Here is a 15671-nt window from a genome sequence, read left to right as displayed (position 1 = left end):
GATAGTCAGTACCTTAGTCTCCCTCCATAATATGCCAAGTTTCTCAACTTCTAAAGCAGGAATGGTCTCAAAATCTTAGTAAGAGGAAGGAAGAAAGGAAGGGATGGAGGGAAGGAGAGAAAGCCTATTGAAACACTGAATTAACATAGTAATCTACATAAAAGAAATAGGTGTTTTTAAAAATCCCAGTTTTGTTTTTTAGAAAGGCTGAAAACCAATAAATGTATTAGAGAATGATGAAACTGTGACATGTAAAATAGCTATATAAAACAAAATCATAACAGATAAAGTTAATGGAGTAAAAGAATTAGAGTTTTAAAAACCAATGAATAAATGCTACCTATCTGAATTTCAGATTATACTATCAAACTTTTTAAGAATAATTAAGGCATTGAATTTGTTCAATAATAAAACAAACTGGAGCATAAGTAAAAGCATATTCACAAATGGCATAATATCCATAAATACAATTATTTATAAAATATGCTATAAGTGCAAGCATAAAAGTTTAATTTAAAACAAAAAAAAGTGATCTGTGAGATTAAATCAACAGGAGGGAAATGGAAAATGCAATAGGTTCTAAATGTGAAAGAATGCAAATGTCAGGGCAAGAAAAAACAATTTAAAGAAACTTAACAGAAGAGTAAAACATGAAATTGAATTAGGAGAAAACACAAATACAAAACAAAGATTCAATGCAAAAGTCATTGAACAGAAAAAAAAAACAACTTAGAAGCAGAAGCAAATGAGTTAGAAAGTCACTACAATTTATTTGTTCTTATAACCCAATGTGTAGCCAGTTCAAAAAACAGAAATTCTACAATATCTTCTTAATATATGAATTGTCAGATCCTCAAATGGGGGAGAGGGAGAAGGTAAAAGTCCAATGGAAATATGCTTACTTAAGAAGGTGATGCAGGGGCTGGGATTGTGGCTTAGAGGTAGAACAACACCTAGCATGCATGAGGCACTGGGTTTAATCCTCAGCATCACATAACAATAAAAAATAAAGGTACTGTGTCTACCTATAACATAATAAAACAATGTCAAAATTGTGTGACATTTTTACCACAAGTTAATCTTGGAGTCAATCCTAGAGGACTGATACCTAACCATATTTGGCAGATGGACGTCACACACTTGCCAGAATTTGGAAAATTAAAATATTTGCATGTTACAGTTGATACTTCTTCCGGATTTTTGATGGGCTCCCTTCATGCCGGAGAAAAAACTAAAGATGTTATAGCTCATTGCTTACAAAATTTTGCCACTGTGGGCGTTCCAAAACAGTTAAAAGCAGATAATGGTCCTGGTTATGCTTCTACCTCTTTTAAACAATTTTGCTCATCATTTGGCATTACTCACATACCAGGAATTCCATACAATCCACAGGGACAAGACATAGTTGAAAGAGCTCATCAAACTATTAAAATGTACTTATTAAAACAAAAGGAGGGAATTGGAAAGGGGTATATATCCCCCAAAGATAAACTTAAAATAACTCTTTTTACTCTAAACTTTTTAAATTTGGATTCATCAGGGCTTAGTGCTGCGGAAAGACATTTGCATCCAAAAAATGTACATAAGCCTAAGGTACTTTGGAAGGATATTCTAACAGGACAATGGAAAGGTCCTGACCCAGTGATTGTCTGGAGTCGGGGCTCTGTTTGTGTGTTTCCACAGGGAGAACAGCAGCCGATTTGGATTCCAGAGAGATTAACCAAAACAATTTCTACAGACCAAAAAGATGATGATTTGACTCAAATCCATAACAGCTGATATCCAGAACTCTAGCTTGGCTATTCTTACATCTTCGACAGTGATTAACCAGGATGCTTTTTTCAATATCAATTTTATTATTGCTTTTTCCCACATCATAAATTCTATTTTATTTTTGAGCTCATACAGACCTAGGTTAATGTTTTTCTGATCAGTTTTATTTTTTGACTATGGAGTTTTTGGACATTACAATGGAGATTTCACCTAGGTAAAGCTACAAGGCCTTTACTATTGTCTTATGTGTTGTATGTTACGTGTGCACACTTCTGTTTTGTGTTGTATGTCTGTATGTGCATATGTCCATATATCATATATGAGGAGCGCTCATGAATAAATAGATCCGAATTTTTTTTATTATTCACGTGATTTTAATGGTTTAATTTAAATTGGGTAAACAGCTGTTGAGGATTGTTTTAATATGTGTACAAATAAGCAGGTTAACAGATCTGTTTGTTTACTTTCACCTTTCCTTTTCATTATATTTAATAATTCTGTTCAGGATAATGTAAATTGTTCAAAAAATTGTTTTCTTAGTACCTGTTGGAATGTTACATTATTTTTTTTTAGCATCATTGTCAGAATTCCTATCTTCATCCCAGTGCTGGTGAAGACAAAGATGAAACCAAACTACAGTTTCTTCGATAGTTATCACAACAAACTGTATAAACTGATGCATCAATGAATAATAACTCAACAAGTAATGCTCAATCACTGAGTTGATTTATTTTGGGAGGAAATGGACATATTGATAGATTCCTCCGCTTTGAACTGCTTACAAAACTTGCCTGGGCTGTGTATCACTTGTATGCATTGTGCTCTATCTGTTGATGCAGCGAATTATGGTAGTGCTGGCATATCTTTGTTGATGTGTCACCAGTGTTGCAATTTTTCCTAGAGAGCCGTCAATTGACTTGGTGTCGTGGCATTTCTGTATCCTCCTCTCTTCTACTAGTGATGGTCTAATTTTGGGGGCCAACAGAGGTGAGGCAAAGAACCTCACCCCCCCACCGGCACCAAGGCCAAATTTGGGGGCCAACAGAGGTGAGGCAAAGAACCTCACCCCCCACTGGCGCATAGGCCTATCCACAAGTATGGCTATATGCTGGACCAGTAGTCAGTGACGGGTATGATCCAATTGCAGTGGTATCAACCTAAGACAGGAGGCTGAGGCCTAGAGGTCAGTTTTCCGATGACGGGTAAGAACCATATGTTGAATTGGACAAACCTAACAGGCACGGTCCCTAGCCACATTGCTTGTTGCTTAATTAAACAGAAGGGGGGAGATGCTAAGAGCCACAGCCAAGTAATATGATGCATGGCATTTTTGGTTGAAAGGTGATGCCAGCTAGCCATTGAGATGATATGATTATGTTAAGATTTACATTCATATGGATATTGGACTCCTGCTGTCCACCTCGGCCTGCCAGGGACTCCTGGAGAGTTCCTATTGATTGGGGAAGTGCGGTAGAAGGGATTTCCGGAGGAGGAACTTCCTCTTGGGATCCGGGAGAATGCCGCTCGCGTCGATCGGCAATCTTCCCGGGCACGTATGGGGCATTGGCAGCAGTTTCAAAAAATAAAGTTTGTTCCTGCTTGAGTGGCTCGTGATTTTGTGCCCAGCCAGACTTCGGCAGTACTGTGTCCACCTATAACTAAACAATATTTTTTTTTCCAAAAAATACGGTAATACAGATTTCTCTAAACTGACCCATCACAGTTCTTGGATGTGACCTTCAACAGAAACCATTTCTTAGCTCCTTCCCTGGATACAGCTTTTGTATCCTATTTTGTGGTCCCACTGATGCCCTCTATTTAATCAATCTTGACTGTATCTTTGGTGAGGTCTTATCACAGCTAAGATTATTAGATCATATTTGCACTGAGCTTTCCCACTGGAAGAGTGCATGAAGTACTTATCTGTCTCTAAGACAGATAATTTCAGGTAAAATAATACGGTCTTGGGGGCTCAAGAATAGTACCTAACTAAACAAAACTAATCAAAGGTAACAAGTCTGAATTTACCACCTCTAGTAGGGCTCTGTGATCACAATTTCAGCAGTAAATTTTTCATTCACTATCATAATAGAGGTGTGTGTGTGGGGTAGGGTTTTGGGGAGATGGGGAAGATGATATGGAAATCGGTTGGTAAAGCAGAGCTGCAGGAAAATCCAACTTCAGGAAGGGGATACATACTAGGGTTCCAAACCAAAAGGCCAGGAGTGGTATGGAGACCGAACACAGAGGAAAGAATTTGAGAGCAGGAGGGCTGAGAATAAACAGAACCATCTAATGTAACAGACTAAGCAAGGTAATTAAAAATGTAATAATGGCACAGAAACAATGATTAATGAGATTAGAGTTCTAAAACCAACTTATGTATATGTGAGAATTTATGAACTGATAATTAACATGCCAGGTATTATAAAAATTATTCCAAATGGATAGCCATTTTAACATTCACACTGTTCATAGAAATAATTTTGGGAATTAAAGATCTGAATTTCAAAAATATATAAAAGTAATAAAAAAGTAAAAATTTCATGTTTATATATTTTGGGCAGAAAACACATTCATTAAAAAAGTCAGGTTTTTAAAAAGTCAGTTTTTAAAAAGTTCACAAAATTAAAAGCCAGGAAGGCAATATTAACATCAAATTTAAAAATGATTTAATAAAAAAGACCACAAAGGGAGAGAACTAACAGACTGGAGGAAAATGTGACACTTTTACAATAAAAAGTAGAGTACTTAGAATATAAATAAATAAGAAAAAATACATGTATTATGCTACAAATAATAAAAAAAACTAATATAAGAGTATTTAAACAAGATAAAAGTTACATTTTTCTCTCCTGCAAAAGAAGGTGAGGGTTGGAGTGGCTCCACCAAATGCATGGATACGCCGGCTTTCTGATCGCTGACCTATCACCAACCTGATGACCCTGATGGTCTAGGATGGCTGCTAATGCTCCAGTCATTTTAAGTGTGTTCTAATATACAGAAGAGGTGAAGGGATGAAGAAGGGGGTGCCTTTCCTCTATTAAAAGACTTCAGAGTCCCACCTAACCTTTCTGCTAAACCACTAGCTAAAACTTATTCAAATGATATGCTTAACTCTTAAAGAGTCCCGTTTTCTGGATGGGCAGCAATGGGCATGGCTAAAAGCTGGGGTTTCTATTACTAAACATGAAGGAAGAAAGAAAAAATAAATAACTAGCAGTTTCTGCTATGTAACTCAAAGGACAGAAAAAGAAGTACAAAAGATCAAAAGCTTTAGAAAACATATCAACCACAGTGTTCTATTATACAGTAGGCAACTATAGTTAATAATATACTGTACATTTCAAAATAGTTGAGAAAATTTCAAATGTTTTCAACCACAAAGAAATGATAAACATTTGAGGTAATGGATATGCCAATTGCTCAACTTTGGTCATAACACATTGAAAACACAAGTCAGAACAGTACCTATTATTATGTGTTAATTAAAAATATTAAAAGGGAAATAAGAATTAAAACAAGGAGACACTGTACCATTTTGTAAAACTTTTATTTAAGACGCAAAGTTCTGGGGGTAGGGCTGTGGCTCAGCAGTGGAGCTCACCTAGCACATGCGGGGCGCTGGGTTTGATCCTCAGCACCACACAGAAATGAATAATCAGAATGGAGACATTGTGTCCAACTACAACTAAAAAAAAAAAAAATTAAAAAAAGAGGCAAAGTTTGCAAATTGGCAAGAATATGAGGACTTATGTTAATTTTTTAATAAAGTGAATATATTAAATATTATTAGTGTAATTAAAAATACAAACATTTTACTGAAAAACCAGAAACAGATATTAGTTATATAAAATATTTTATATTAGTATAGATACCCTGGGCACCAATTTGACAATCTCTATTAAAACTGTGATTGTATGATTACATAATCCAGAAATTCTCTTTCAGAATCTATGCAATATAAACATTCATAAAATTGCACAGGAACAATGTTTAATATAGCAAATTATTAATATAAGAAAATATTACTTATATTAATATAGGAAATTATTAATATAAGAATTATTAATATAGGGGGAAAATCATAGACAACACAAGTGTTCATCATTAGGGGAATAGGCCCACTTTATTTTCTTCATAGCACTAATACCACTGTCTGAAATTATATTAATTTATCTACTTGTCATTTAGGAAATTAGCTCATCTAGGAAAAGAGATAAGGTAAAGAGAGTATATTTATACAACAGCTGTCTGGTTAAAAATTCAGTAGAAATAATTATCTTAAAACAACAAATCAAAACAACCTCCATTCCAGCCTGTAATAACATGAACCTACCAGAAAGTCTGCATGAAGGCCAGCAGATTTGCAGACAGATTGAGAAATGTCAAACCAGACAAAGCCTCTGAATTTACTTTTTGGAGACAACAATCACTGGATTTCTTTAGGGTCTAGGGCATTCCACAGTAAAATCAACATACTCTCTCCATTACAAGGGATCCTCAAATGTTTTCCATGCTTGGATCCCAATACTCTCAGAACCAGGTGGGTCTCCACTCATTAGGAGGACTCACCATGGGACAGAGGTTCTAACCAGATCTGCCAGAAGAAAACCAAGGTCATTAAAATGTACTAAATTGAGAGAAGACAAAATGCTAACACCTATGCCATAGGGCTTGCAAGAGGATATGGCATAGAAGCACCATCTTCATCAGTACACATAAAAGCAGTATTCTGAGGCTGACCCCCAAGATTGTTGTAAAACAGGGAATGTGCCTGTGATCTATCATATGGAAAGAATAAATGTCTCTTGGTGTGGTTTTTGAAAGCCTTAATGACAGTTCCATTCATAGCCACTAATCTTAGCTTTTAATTTCTGATCTCACGGATAAGAAGTTTATAAAACTTTTAAAAAAATATTTGTTTTATTTTAGTTTTTAGTACCGTGATTGAACTCAGGGACACTCAACCATTGAGCCATATCCCCAGCCCTATTTTGTATTTATTTAGAGACAAGGTCTCACTGAGTTGCTTAGGGTCTTGCTTTTTGTGGAGGCAGGCTTTGAACTTGTGATCCTCCTGCCTCAGCCTCCCAAGCCACTGGGATTACAGGTGTGTGCCACCATGCTTGGCTAAAACATTTTTAACTGGAGGTGCCCTGCTCAAATGAAAATGTAAAGATGAATAATCAAAGAAAATGAAATGGGATAGTCTAAGGGAAGGATAGCCTTAAGTGTTCTGTCTTGAGGGGTGGGGTAGGAGGAATACTCAGACTCCCCAGAGTGCTGGGAAGCAGAGTTTGAAGGGGAAGGGAGACAGGGAGCACTGGGGAAGTGAACTTTAGCAAAGACCTGAGAGTAATGAAGGAGGAAGAAGTTTTGTGAGGGAGAATGCAAAGATCCTGCAGCAGGAGCACACCTTCTTGTTGGAAGAAGAAAAAGGTTGTGTTTATGACTGGAACAAAGCAAGAACGGAACAGAGTGGTAGGAGATATTGTCAGAGAGACAAAGCAGAGTGTGGCCTACCCTCACCTATAAAAATGATTCAAAATGGGTCCAAGACCTAAATGTAAGAACCAAAACTATACACTCTTAGAAAAAACCCCACAGGGGTCAATTGACATGACCTTGGATTCTTACATATGATGTTAAAAGCATAAGCAACACAAGGAAAAACAATTAAAAAGTTTCATGCAAAGGACACTATCGAGAAATGAAAAGACAGCTCACAATTCGTGAAAAAGTAATTGCAAATCATATAGTGATAAAGGTCTAATATCGGGGCTGGGGTTGTGGCTCAGTGGTACAGTGCTCGTCTAGCACTGGGTTTGATCCTCAGCAACACATTAAAAATATATAAATAAAATAAAGGCATTGTGTCCAACTACAAGTAAAAAAAATATTTAAAAAAGTCTAATATCCGGAATACATAAGCAACTCTTACAACTCAATAACAAAAACAACCCACTTTAAAACCAAAGGACTTCAATAGATATTTCTCCAAGAAGATATCCAAATGGCTGACAAATATATGAAAAGATACTCAACACCATTAAGTCACTAGGGAAATGCAAATGAAAACCACAGTAAGATATCACTTCATACCCACTAGGATGGATGACTACAACCGAAACAAACAAACAAACAAACAAACAAAAAGCCCAAACAGAAAAAAACTATTGGAAAGAATGTAAAGAAACTAGAACTCCTAAATATTATGTTAGAAATGTAAAATGGTGAAGCTGCTATAGAAAAGTTTGGTGGTTCCTCAAAAACTTTTACCATATGACCCCAAAACTCTATTCCTAGATTTATACACACACACACACAAATCAAACTGAAAAGAGGCACTTCAGCAAAAACCTGTTAGACAAATGCTCTTAGTGACGCTATTTAGAAGAGCCAAATGGTATAACACCCCAAATGCCCATCAACTGATGAATAAACAAAATGTGGTATATCAACACAATAGAATATTATTCAGTCAAAGAAAGTAATGGAGTACTGGATACATGCTAAGATGTGAATGAAACATGTAAATATTATACTGAATGAAAGAAACCAGACAAAAAGGTTACATCTTATATGATTCTGTTTATACAAAATTTTTAGAATACATAAATTCATAGAGCTAGAAAGTAAACTGGTGGTTGTTAGGGGGAGAAAGGAATGGGGACTGACTGCTTAGTGGTACAGAGTTTCCTCTTGGGGTGGTAAAAATGTCTTAGATCAGGCAGTGGTGATGGTTGCCCAATATTGTGAATGTACTGAAAAATCAGTGATAAAATGGTTACTCTTACCCCCAAACCCCCTCCCAATTCAATCACACAGCTCATATTTGAAAAACCCAAACTCTGTATCTAAGAATTAACTTTATGTCTTCTGCCCACTCAGTCATTCTGCATCCTCCACAAACTAAAGGAGCTCTGAACCACAATGACAATGGACTTTTCCCTCCATCTACCATCATTCAGAAGTGATACATAACTGTACTTATAGTAATAGATTTCCCACTGTTGCCAAGCACATACAAGTTTCCAAACAAAATTATTTTCTTATAATGGACTCTCAACATAAACCATCTTGGAACTAACCCTAACCCTAACCTTTATATAGAAGTTAACTATCATCTATCTATCTGATAAATTAATAGTGGCTACAATTGCTAGTCCCTTTAAGATGATGCTCCTGTTTGCAAGAGTATAGCAATAGGGTCATGTTTCAACTAAAAAACACCATTCTTCAGTAATAATTCCTGGCAATTTCTATCCTCTGTGTTTTCTCATCTGGTGGTAGACCACAAGTCTTAGAAACATGACACCTAAAACTGACTTTTGTTTTAGTTCACTTTTTCACTGCTGTAACCAAAAGAACAAATGGAAGAGGAAAAGTCTATTTGGGGCACACAGTTTCAGAATTCTCAGTCTTTAGATGGCCAACTCCATTGCTCTGGGCACAAGGTGAAGCAGAAAATCATGGCGGAAGAATGTGGCAGAGGAAAGCAGCTTAGGACATGATATCAAAAAGCAGAGAGGGAAAGACCCTACCCATCATTGACAAAATGTATATCCCAGAGGTATGCCTCCAATGAACTATCTCCTCCTCCTGCCTATAGTTACCACCCAGTTAATTTATTCAACTGGATTAATGCACTGATTAGGTTAAGGCTCTCAGAACCCAATCACCCCTGAACTTTCTTGCATTGTCTTACACATGAGCTTTTATGGGACACCTCATATCTAAACTACAACAACTTAAAAACCTCCTCTTTGGGCTGGGATTGTGGCTCAGTGGCAGAGTGCTTGCCTTGCACATGTGAGGGCACTAGGTTTGATCTTCAGCACCATATAAAAATAAATAAAATACAGGGATCATGTCCATCAACAACTAAAATAATATTTTTAAAAAACACCTCCTCTTCAAGGTTAATGCTGCTAATAAGGAAGAAACTGAAAAGAGACAGAATGGTTATGGCAATATGCGTAATAATCCTTCCTAGATAGTCACTCTGAGCCTTCAAGGTAACAACATTCATACAACCTTTTGGAAACCAGTTTGTTCAATGCTCTTCTCTCCAAGCTAAATTAAGAGCCTACATCTCCAATTTATATCCATCCCATACCCTTCAATCACAGACAGTGATAAAGATTTCAAAGTATGAGAAATTTTACATGCATGCAATTGGAAAAATTGAGCTAAAATATCAAGTTAACTGGAAAAAATACAACTGCAAAAACTACTCCTGGAAATCTGACAGTTAGATACACATTCCCTAATATAGCCAAGTACTCCATTTTCAACAAGCCAACAATCTGGTCTTTGTTCATCAGTTCAATAGAAGATGATGTCAGGGTCACTGAAGCCCAGATCACTGCTGGCCTTTAGGTACTCTATGGCTTTCCAGATACTCAAGACACTTAGGTCCTAATCACCAACATCTGACTCAGCCCTTTCATAAGTTTTAAGGGTCATGACAAAATATCTCCTCAGCGAAAAGCACAAAAATCTCCAAAATAAACACAAGCAAGACTCCTCTAAGATGGGGCAGAGGCACCACTGAGCTACCTCCCTGAAAAGTTAACTAGTAGTGTGTGGGTAACCAACATATTGAGCTTCTTACCATATAAACATGCAGGACATCAGTCCCTCTGCAGCACTCCACCTTTTTGGGCAAACTTAAGTTTTTGAACTGAATTAAGGTGGTAGAGCACTTGCTTAGCATGTGCAAGGCCCTGGGTTCAATCCCCAGCACACAAAATAATAATAATAATAAAATAATTATTTTAAAAAGAAAGAAAAGATTTTTCAAATATTCACCATTCCCATTTCTTACTTCCTACTCACCTCCATCTGGTTTCTGCCTCTTCTAATCTAGAACAGTTCTTACTAAAGTCAAAGACTCCATCTCGCTAAAGTCAACAGATTATTTTTAGTCCACATCTTTGCCTGATGACTTTTTTTGTGAAATACTCTCTTCCTTTGCCTTTTAGAACCCACCTTAAACTAGAATTAGCTTCTTAAGTAAGCATCTAAGGCAAAAATCAATAGTTTAAATTACTCCTGAAAGTCCTTTAAGTGGCCCATTAAGTATAGCACACTTACATACATGCAAATCAAACTTGGTTCTTTCTCATCTAATTAAAAATACAGTACAATGTATTTAGCTAAGTTTACATACTTAAACTTCAAGCAAAGTGCAATCGCATTGTACCTCTTGGGCCACATGACCTGTTCCTGAGTTACCCTTCTCTACCAAACTAGGCCTGAACCCTTTTCTCTTACTAATCTCTTTCGAGGTTCTCAACTTTCTCGGCTCAGTGAAATCATTTGAGGAACATTTAAAAATCTAAGGCTGCAATTCAGACCAAGAAAACAGAAATAGAAACTTGCTAGGTGGACCCCAGAATTAGTGGTTTTTAATCACTCAGTGATCCTAATATGCAACCAAGATGAAAATCACTGTTCTATACTCTCCCTTGACCAAAACTCACACACTCAAAAGCCTATAGAATCAGGGAAGTAAATCATCAAAAAGGGTCAGGCTTAAGGTTTTAGAGAGTTGTGAGCTTTGTAGTGAACTAGAAAGCAGTTGAGATCAGTTGTGACTTAGCTCCAGTCACTGTTGCCATACAGGAAAGCCAACTTAGAAGTGCCATATCTTCTCATTTTTAAAGTGAAGCTTCAAATCCTGATTTTCATGGGAAATCTTTGGATTTTAAGGTACGGGCAACTAACATAGAATTAAACAACAAAACCACTGTATGGGAAAAACAAAACAAACACATCTGTTAGCCAGATTCTGTGGTGGGCTACTGGTCTGCAACCTCTGCCCTGGGTACTTTCACTCATACCCTTTAATTTTTAACCTTTAAATTTATGCCACTAATTCTGCCCTTTTCAATGCCTGTGACACCTATTCTTGACAGTCTCAGCATCCCAATGTGAATGAAAAGTGATTTAAACACACCTCAAAACTACCCTTACAATGTTCTCTATCTCAGGGAACAATTTCATCATTCACCTGGTGGGGCAAGCCAATACTCTGAGAAATTCATCCTAGGAACTTATTTTTCTCCCTCAATTATTTTTTTTAAATATGTATTTAGTTGTCAATGGACCTTTATTTTATTTATTTATATGTGGTGATAAGAATTGAACCCAGTGCCTCCTCACACGTGCTAGGTGAGCACTCTACCACTGATCCACAACCCAACTCCTCCCTCAATTCTTATACCACATCAACCAACAAATCCTATCAAGTATGCCTACTAAATATATCTCCTTTATACATATACTCTCCTCTACTGCTATCACCTTAGTCCCAGCAACCAGCTTTCTCTCCAAGTTATTCCCAGTAACCTAAATTAGGGTCAGCTGTCACCCACATTCACTTTTGTTTCCTTCCAAACCTTTCTCTCCTATATGACCAGAATGAACATTTAGGAATAAGTATTTGCAAATACACATACACACACTTACTTGACCGAACAATTCCACTTCTAGCAATTTATCCCACAAATGTATTCATATACATATTAATTAGCATATTTTTAGTACTGTCTGTAATAGACTGAAAATCATTTGAATGTCAGTAGGGCAGTGGCTAAATAATCTGTTGTATAATCATCCAGTGAAATATTATATAGTCCTTCAACAAAATAAGGAAACTATATATCAAGAGATAGATTCTAAATACACTATTAAAAAAAGAATACACAGTATGCTACCATTTGTGTAAACAACAGGAAGAAAGAACATGCATTTGCTTGAATGCCCATTTAAAAGTGTCTATAATGATAAAACTGGCATCAGTGTCATACCTTTGCAAAGCATGGGGGAAATGCTGGCTGATGGGGGCTATTGGGATCCAAGGAAGACATTCTTACTTAATGGCCCTGGAGGAGGCCCCGGCATCTATACTGTTTAAATACCTCTGGTGATTCTGATGAGCAGGCCAAACTGAGAATCACTGACAAGTAGCCTCTATTTTCCCAGCTTCATTATGTATCATACTGCCCCACCATTTTCCATGCTCCAGTCACACTGGTTATGGGTTCCCAGAAAAGGCTGTTCCTTTCTGCCATAGGACCTTCACACTTTTTTTTTTTCCCCTGTCTGGGATATATTGACCCTCTAAGCTTCATCTGGTAACTCCTATTTATCCTTCAGAGTCCACCTCAAAGGTCACTTTTCCAAGGAAACTTTTCCCCTAGTTTCCAAAAATCTCTCTTTTAAATATTCAGAGTAACCTGTTGTTCTCCTCCCAGAATTTAACATAATTGTAATGAGGTAACTGCAATTACTCATATATACATCTGTCACCTTCTTTAGACTATAGGACCAGAAATGCTGAGACCACATTGTTGCTTTTACCACCATATTCCCAGACTTAACTTAGCATCCAGCTGGCAAAGTAGGCCTTCAGATGTTTGTTAAATAAATGATGCTTGCTTTTGCCCCCCAGTTTAGCTGAGGAAACCAACACATAAGCAAATGAGGAAAAATGCAATGTCACTGGTATTAAGCAGCAGTTAGTTTAGAATATAGTTCTCAATTGGGGATGAATTTGCTCCTTCCCAGGGGATGTGTGGCAATATCTGGAGGTATTTCAGATTGTTACAATAGTGTATGGAGTTGCTACTGATATCTAGTTAATTAACCAGGAGTGCAGGACAGCCCTCCACAACAAAGTGTTACATGGTATAAAATGTCCATAGTACCACAGATGAGAAATCCTGATTCAAAGATGGTAATATTCAAGAGGGTGGTTAATTCTACTCCAAGTTTGTGGGTTTCTGTTTGGGAGATCCTGGAGGGCAAGTCAAGAAAAACTTCAGTGAGGAAGCAAAGCTTCAGTGTTGAAAGGTGGCAGGGGCCAAATCACTGGGGACTTAGAAGTAATGAGGAGTCTCAGAAGAGTTTAAAAGCAAAGAGATGGTTTGAACAGGTACTCTCAAAGTACCGCGTACTCCTTTCTCTTCAGATAGTTGGTTTCAGCTAAATATTTAAGGCCAAATTAGTTCAGACCAAGATAAAGTCAGACAGCCCCTTCACTCTCAAGAATGTTAAGCTGAGTTTTAAAATATGCAAATACTTACAAGTACAAATAAATCATTAAGTGTTTAATGTTCAGATTGCTAGTAAATAATTATTTTTGAGCCCAAAAGCCAGATTGGACCTGATAAAGACTTCTCAAAAGCTTTTTATTTATTTATTTATTTTTTAAAACTTGTTTTTTCTGTCCTGGATTTCTGAGCTTATATATTCTTTTACAATATAAAAGTTGTATAAAATAGCCAGCTCCCTCCCCACCCCCCCCACCCCGCAAGTTTATCACAGTATAAGTTCTGCCAGAAAGCATGGGAGAGCCATTTGGATACAATAACTGTGATTAAATTGTGGGTGTAAATTACAAGTCTATAGATTTATTTTTTTTAAAAAGGTTTTCAGTAAAAGTCATGGAGACTACTGAAAGAAATCTAGATACTGTTTAAAGGTATCGCCAAGAAAAAAAAAAAAAAAAAAAAAACCACCCTGTGTTTTACTACAACACAAGCCTGCTGCCTGCTGAGCTGAGCTGAGCTGGAGGCCCATGCTCTGACCTAGTATGGCAATTCTTAGGGTCTCGGCGCTGAGTACTCTCTCTGTTTACAAGAAACTGAGGCCTGACACTAAGGAAGAACAAAGAAAAATGCCTGGCACCATAGGTGCGGGGGATGTTTTGTACATAAATGAAGATTTGAGGAGGAACGCTTTCCTCTGGTCTTGAAAGACATTACAAATCACTCTTTCTGCTTACGTGTTAAAAATTTATTTTGTTTTCAGATCACTGCCTAATAAGAAAATACCTTATAATTTACAAACAGCAGTTTCTCTCCCCCTACATTTGCCGACAATTAAGCGGGATAAAATTTCCTTAGGCTTTAACCAGAGTGGGAGGAATGGAAATAATGTGTGCACAAGAGAGTTCGGATGCAACATCAACTCCAAGTCCGGCCAGCTGGTTTCCATCGAAAGGTCCCCCAGGAGAACACCCCTCCAAGGCGGAGGCCGGCCACCGCGGCGGAGACCCACCGAGGCACTCGGAGCGCGGCCGCGGAGCAATGCCGAGATCCGCCCGGCCTCCGTTTACCTTTGTTTCAGGTACCCCAGCTCCCAGCCGGGCAGGGATCCCGCCCGCGGCCCCGAGCTGGTGACACATCCTTCTTTGGCCAAGTCGGGGCCGAGGTTGGGCAGGGGGCGGGGAAGGAAAATAAAGCCTCAGCGCCTAGCGACGTGACTCTCAGTTCTTCCAGAACGTTGGCATTTGCTTCCCTGCCAAGCTTTCCTGTTAACAAGTTCCCGAGGACTGTGCGGGGGAACTAGCCCCGGAGCCCCGAAAAGTGGGAGGCGCCGGCCACTCGGCCTCCCTCCTCCGCCGGCGCCCGAGCAGGCGTTTTCCACACTCTCGGGCCCCGGTCAGTGCGCAGAGGTGCCCGCACTGCCCGGAGTCACCGTGACCACAGCCCTGTCCGTTCGGCTGTTCCTCTGGCCAGGCCGGTCCCCGCCCCCAGGCCCGGCCCCGCCCGCCCGGCCTCCGCGCGCCGCCCCCCACCCCCGGCTTCGCTACCCCTTGGGCCGGGCCGGGGTCGCCGAGGGCTGTAGGCCGCGCGGCGGGAGCCCCCGCGCCTACCTCAGAGCCCGCGGCTCCTCCTCCGGCGGCTGCCTTAGCTAGCGGGCCACACTCGCCACCAGGGCTCCCCGCAGCGCGGGCTCGGGGATGCAAACGCGGCGCGTGAGGAGCTGAGGCCTGAGTGTGCCCCGCCCAGCCGCGCCGCCGCCTCCCGCTCGTCCCACCCTCCGCGGCGGGGTGACGCCCCGTCCCTCCCCGCCCTCCAGGCCCCGCCTCGCCCCTCAGG

At 39.0% G+C, this 15671-nt stretch overlaps 1 protein-coding gene across 1 annotated transcript in view; it reads right to left on the bottom strand.

Annotated features, from left to right (window-relative positions):
• The window catches only part of Ppp2r3a (protein phosphatase 2 regulatory subunit B''alpha), a 175870-nt gene extending 160283 nt beyond the window's left edge, over positions 1-15587 (bottom strand). Inside the window, exon 1 of the mRNA XM_026384073.2 lies at positions 15446-15587. The gene's annotated coding sequence lies outside the window, so the exon portion shown is untranslated. The remainder of the gene's footprint in view (positions 1-15445) is intronic.
• Between the last annotated feature and the right edge of the window lie 84 nt (positions 15588-15671).

The sequence above is a fragment of the Urocitellus parryii genome, chromosome 2 (assembly GCF_045843805.1).
Source record: "Urocitellus parryii isolate mUroPar1 chromosome 2, mUroPar1.hap1, whole genome shotgun sequence".
In the NCBI taxonomy this organism is placed as follows: domain Eukaryota; kingdom Metazoa; phylum Chordata; class Mammalia; order Rodentia; family Sciuridae; genus Urocitellus; species Urocitellus parryii.
This window is presented reverse-complemented; position numbering and strand designations above follow the sequence as displayed.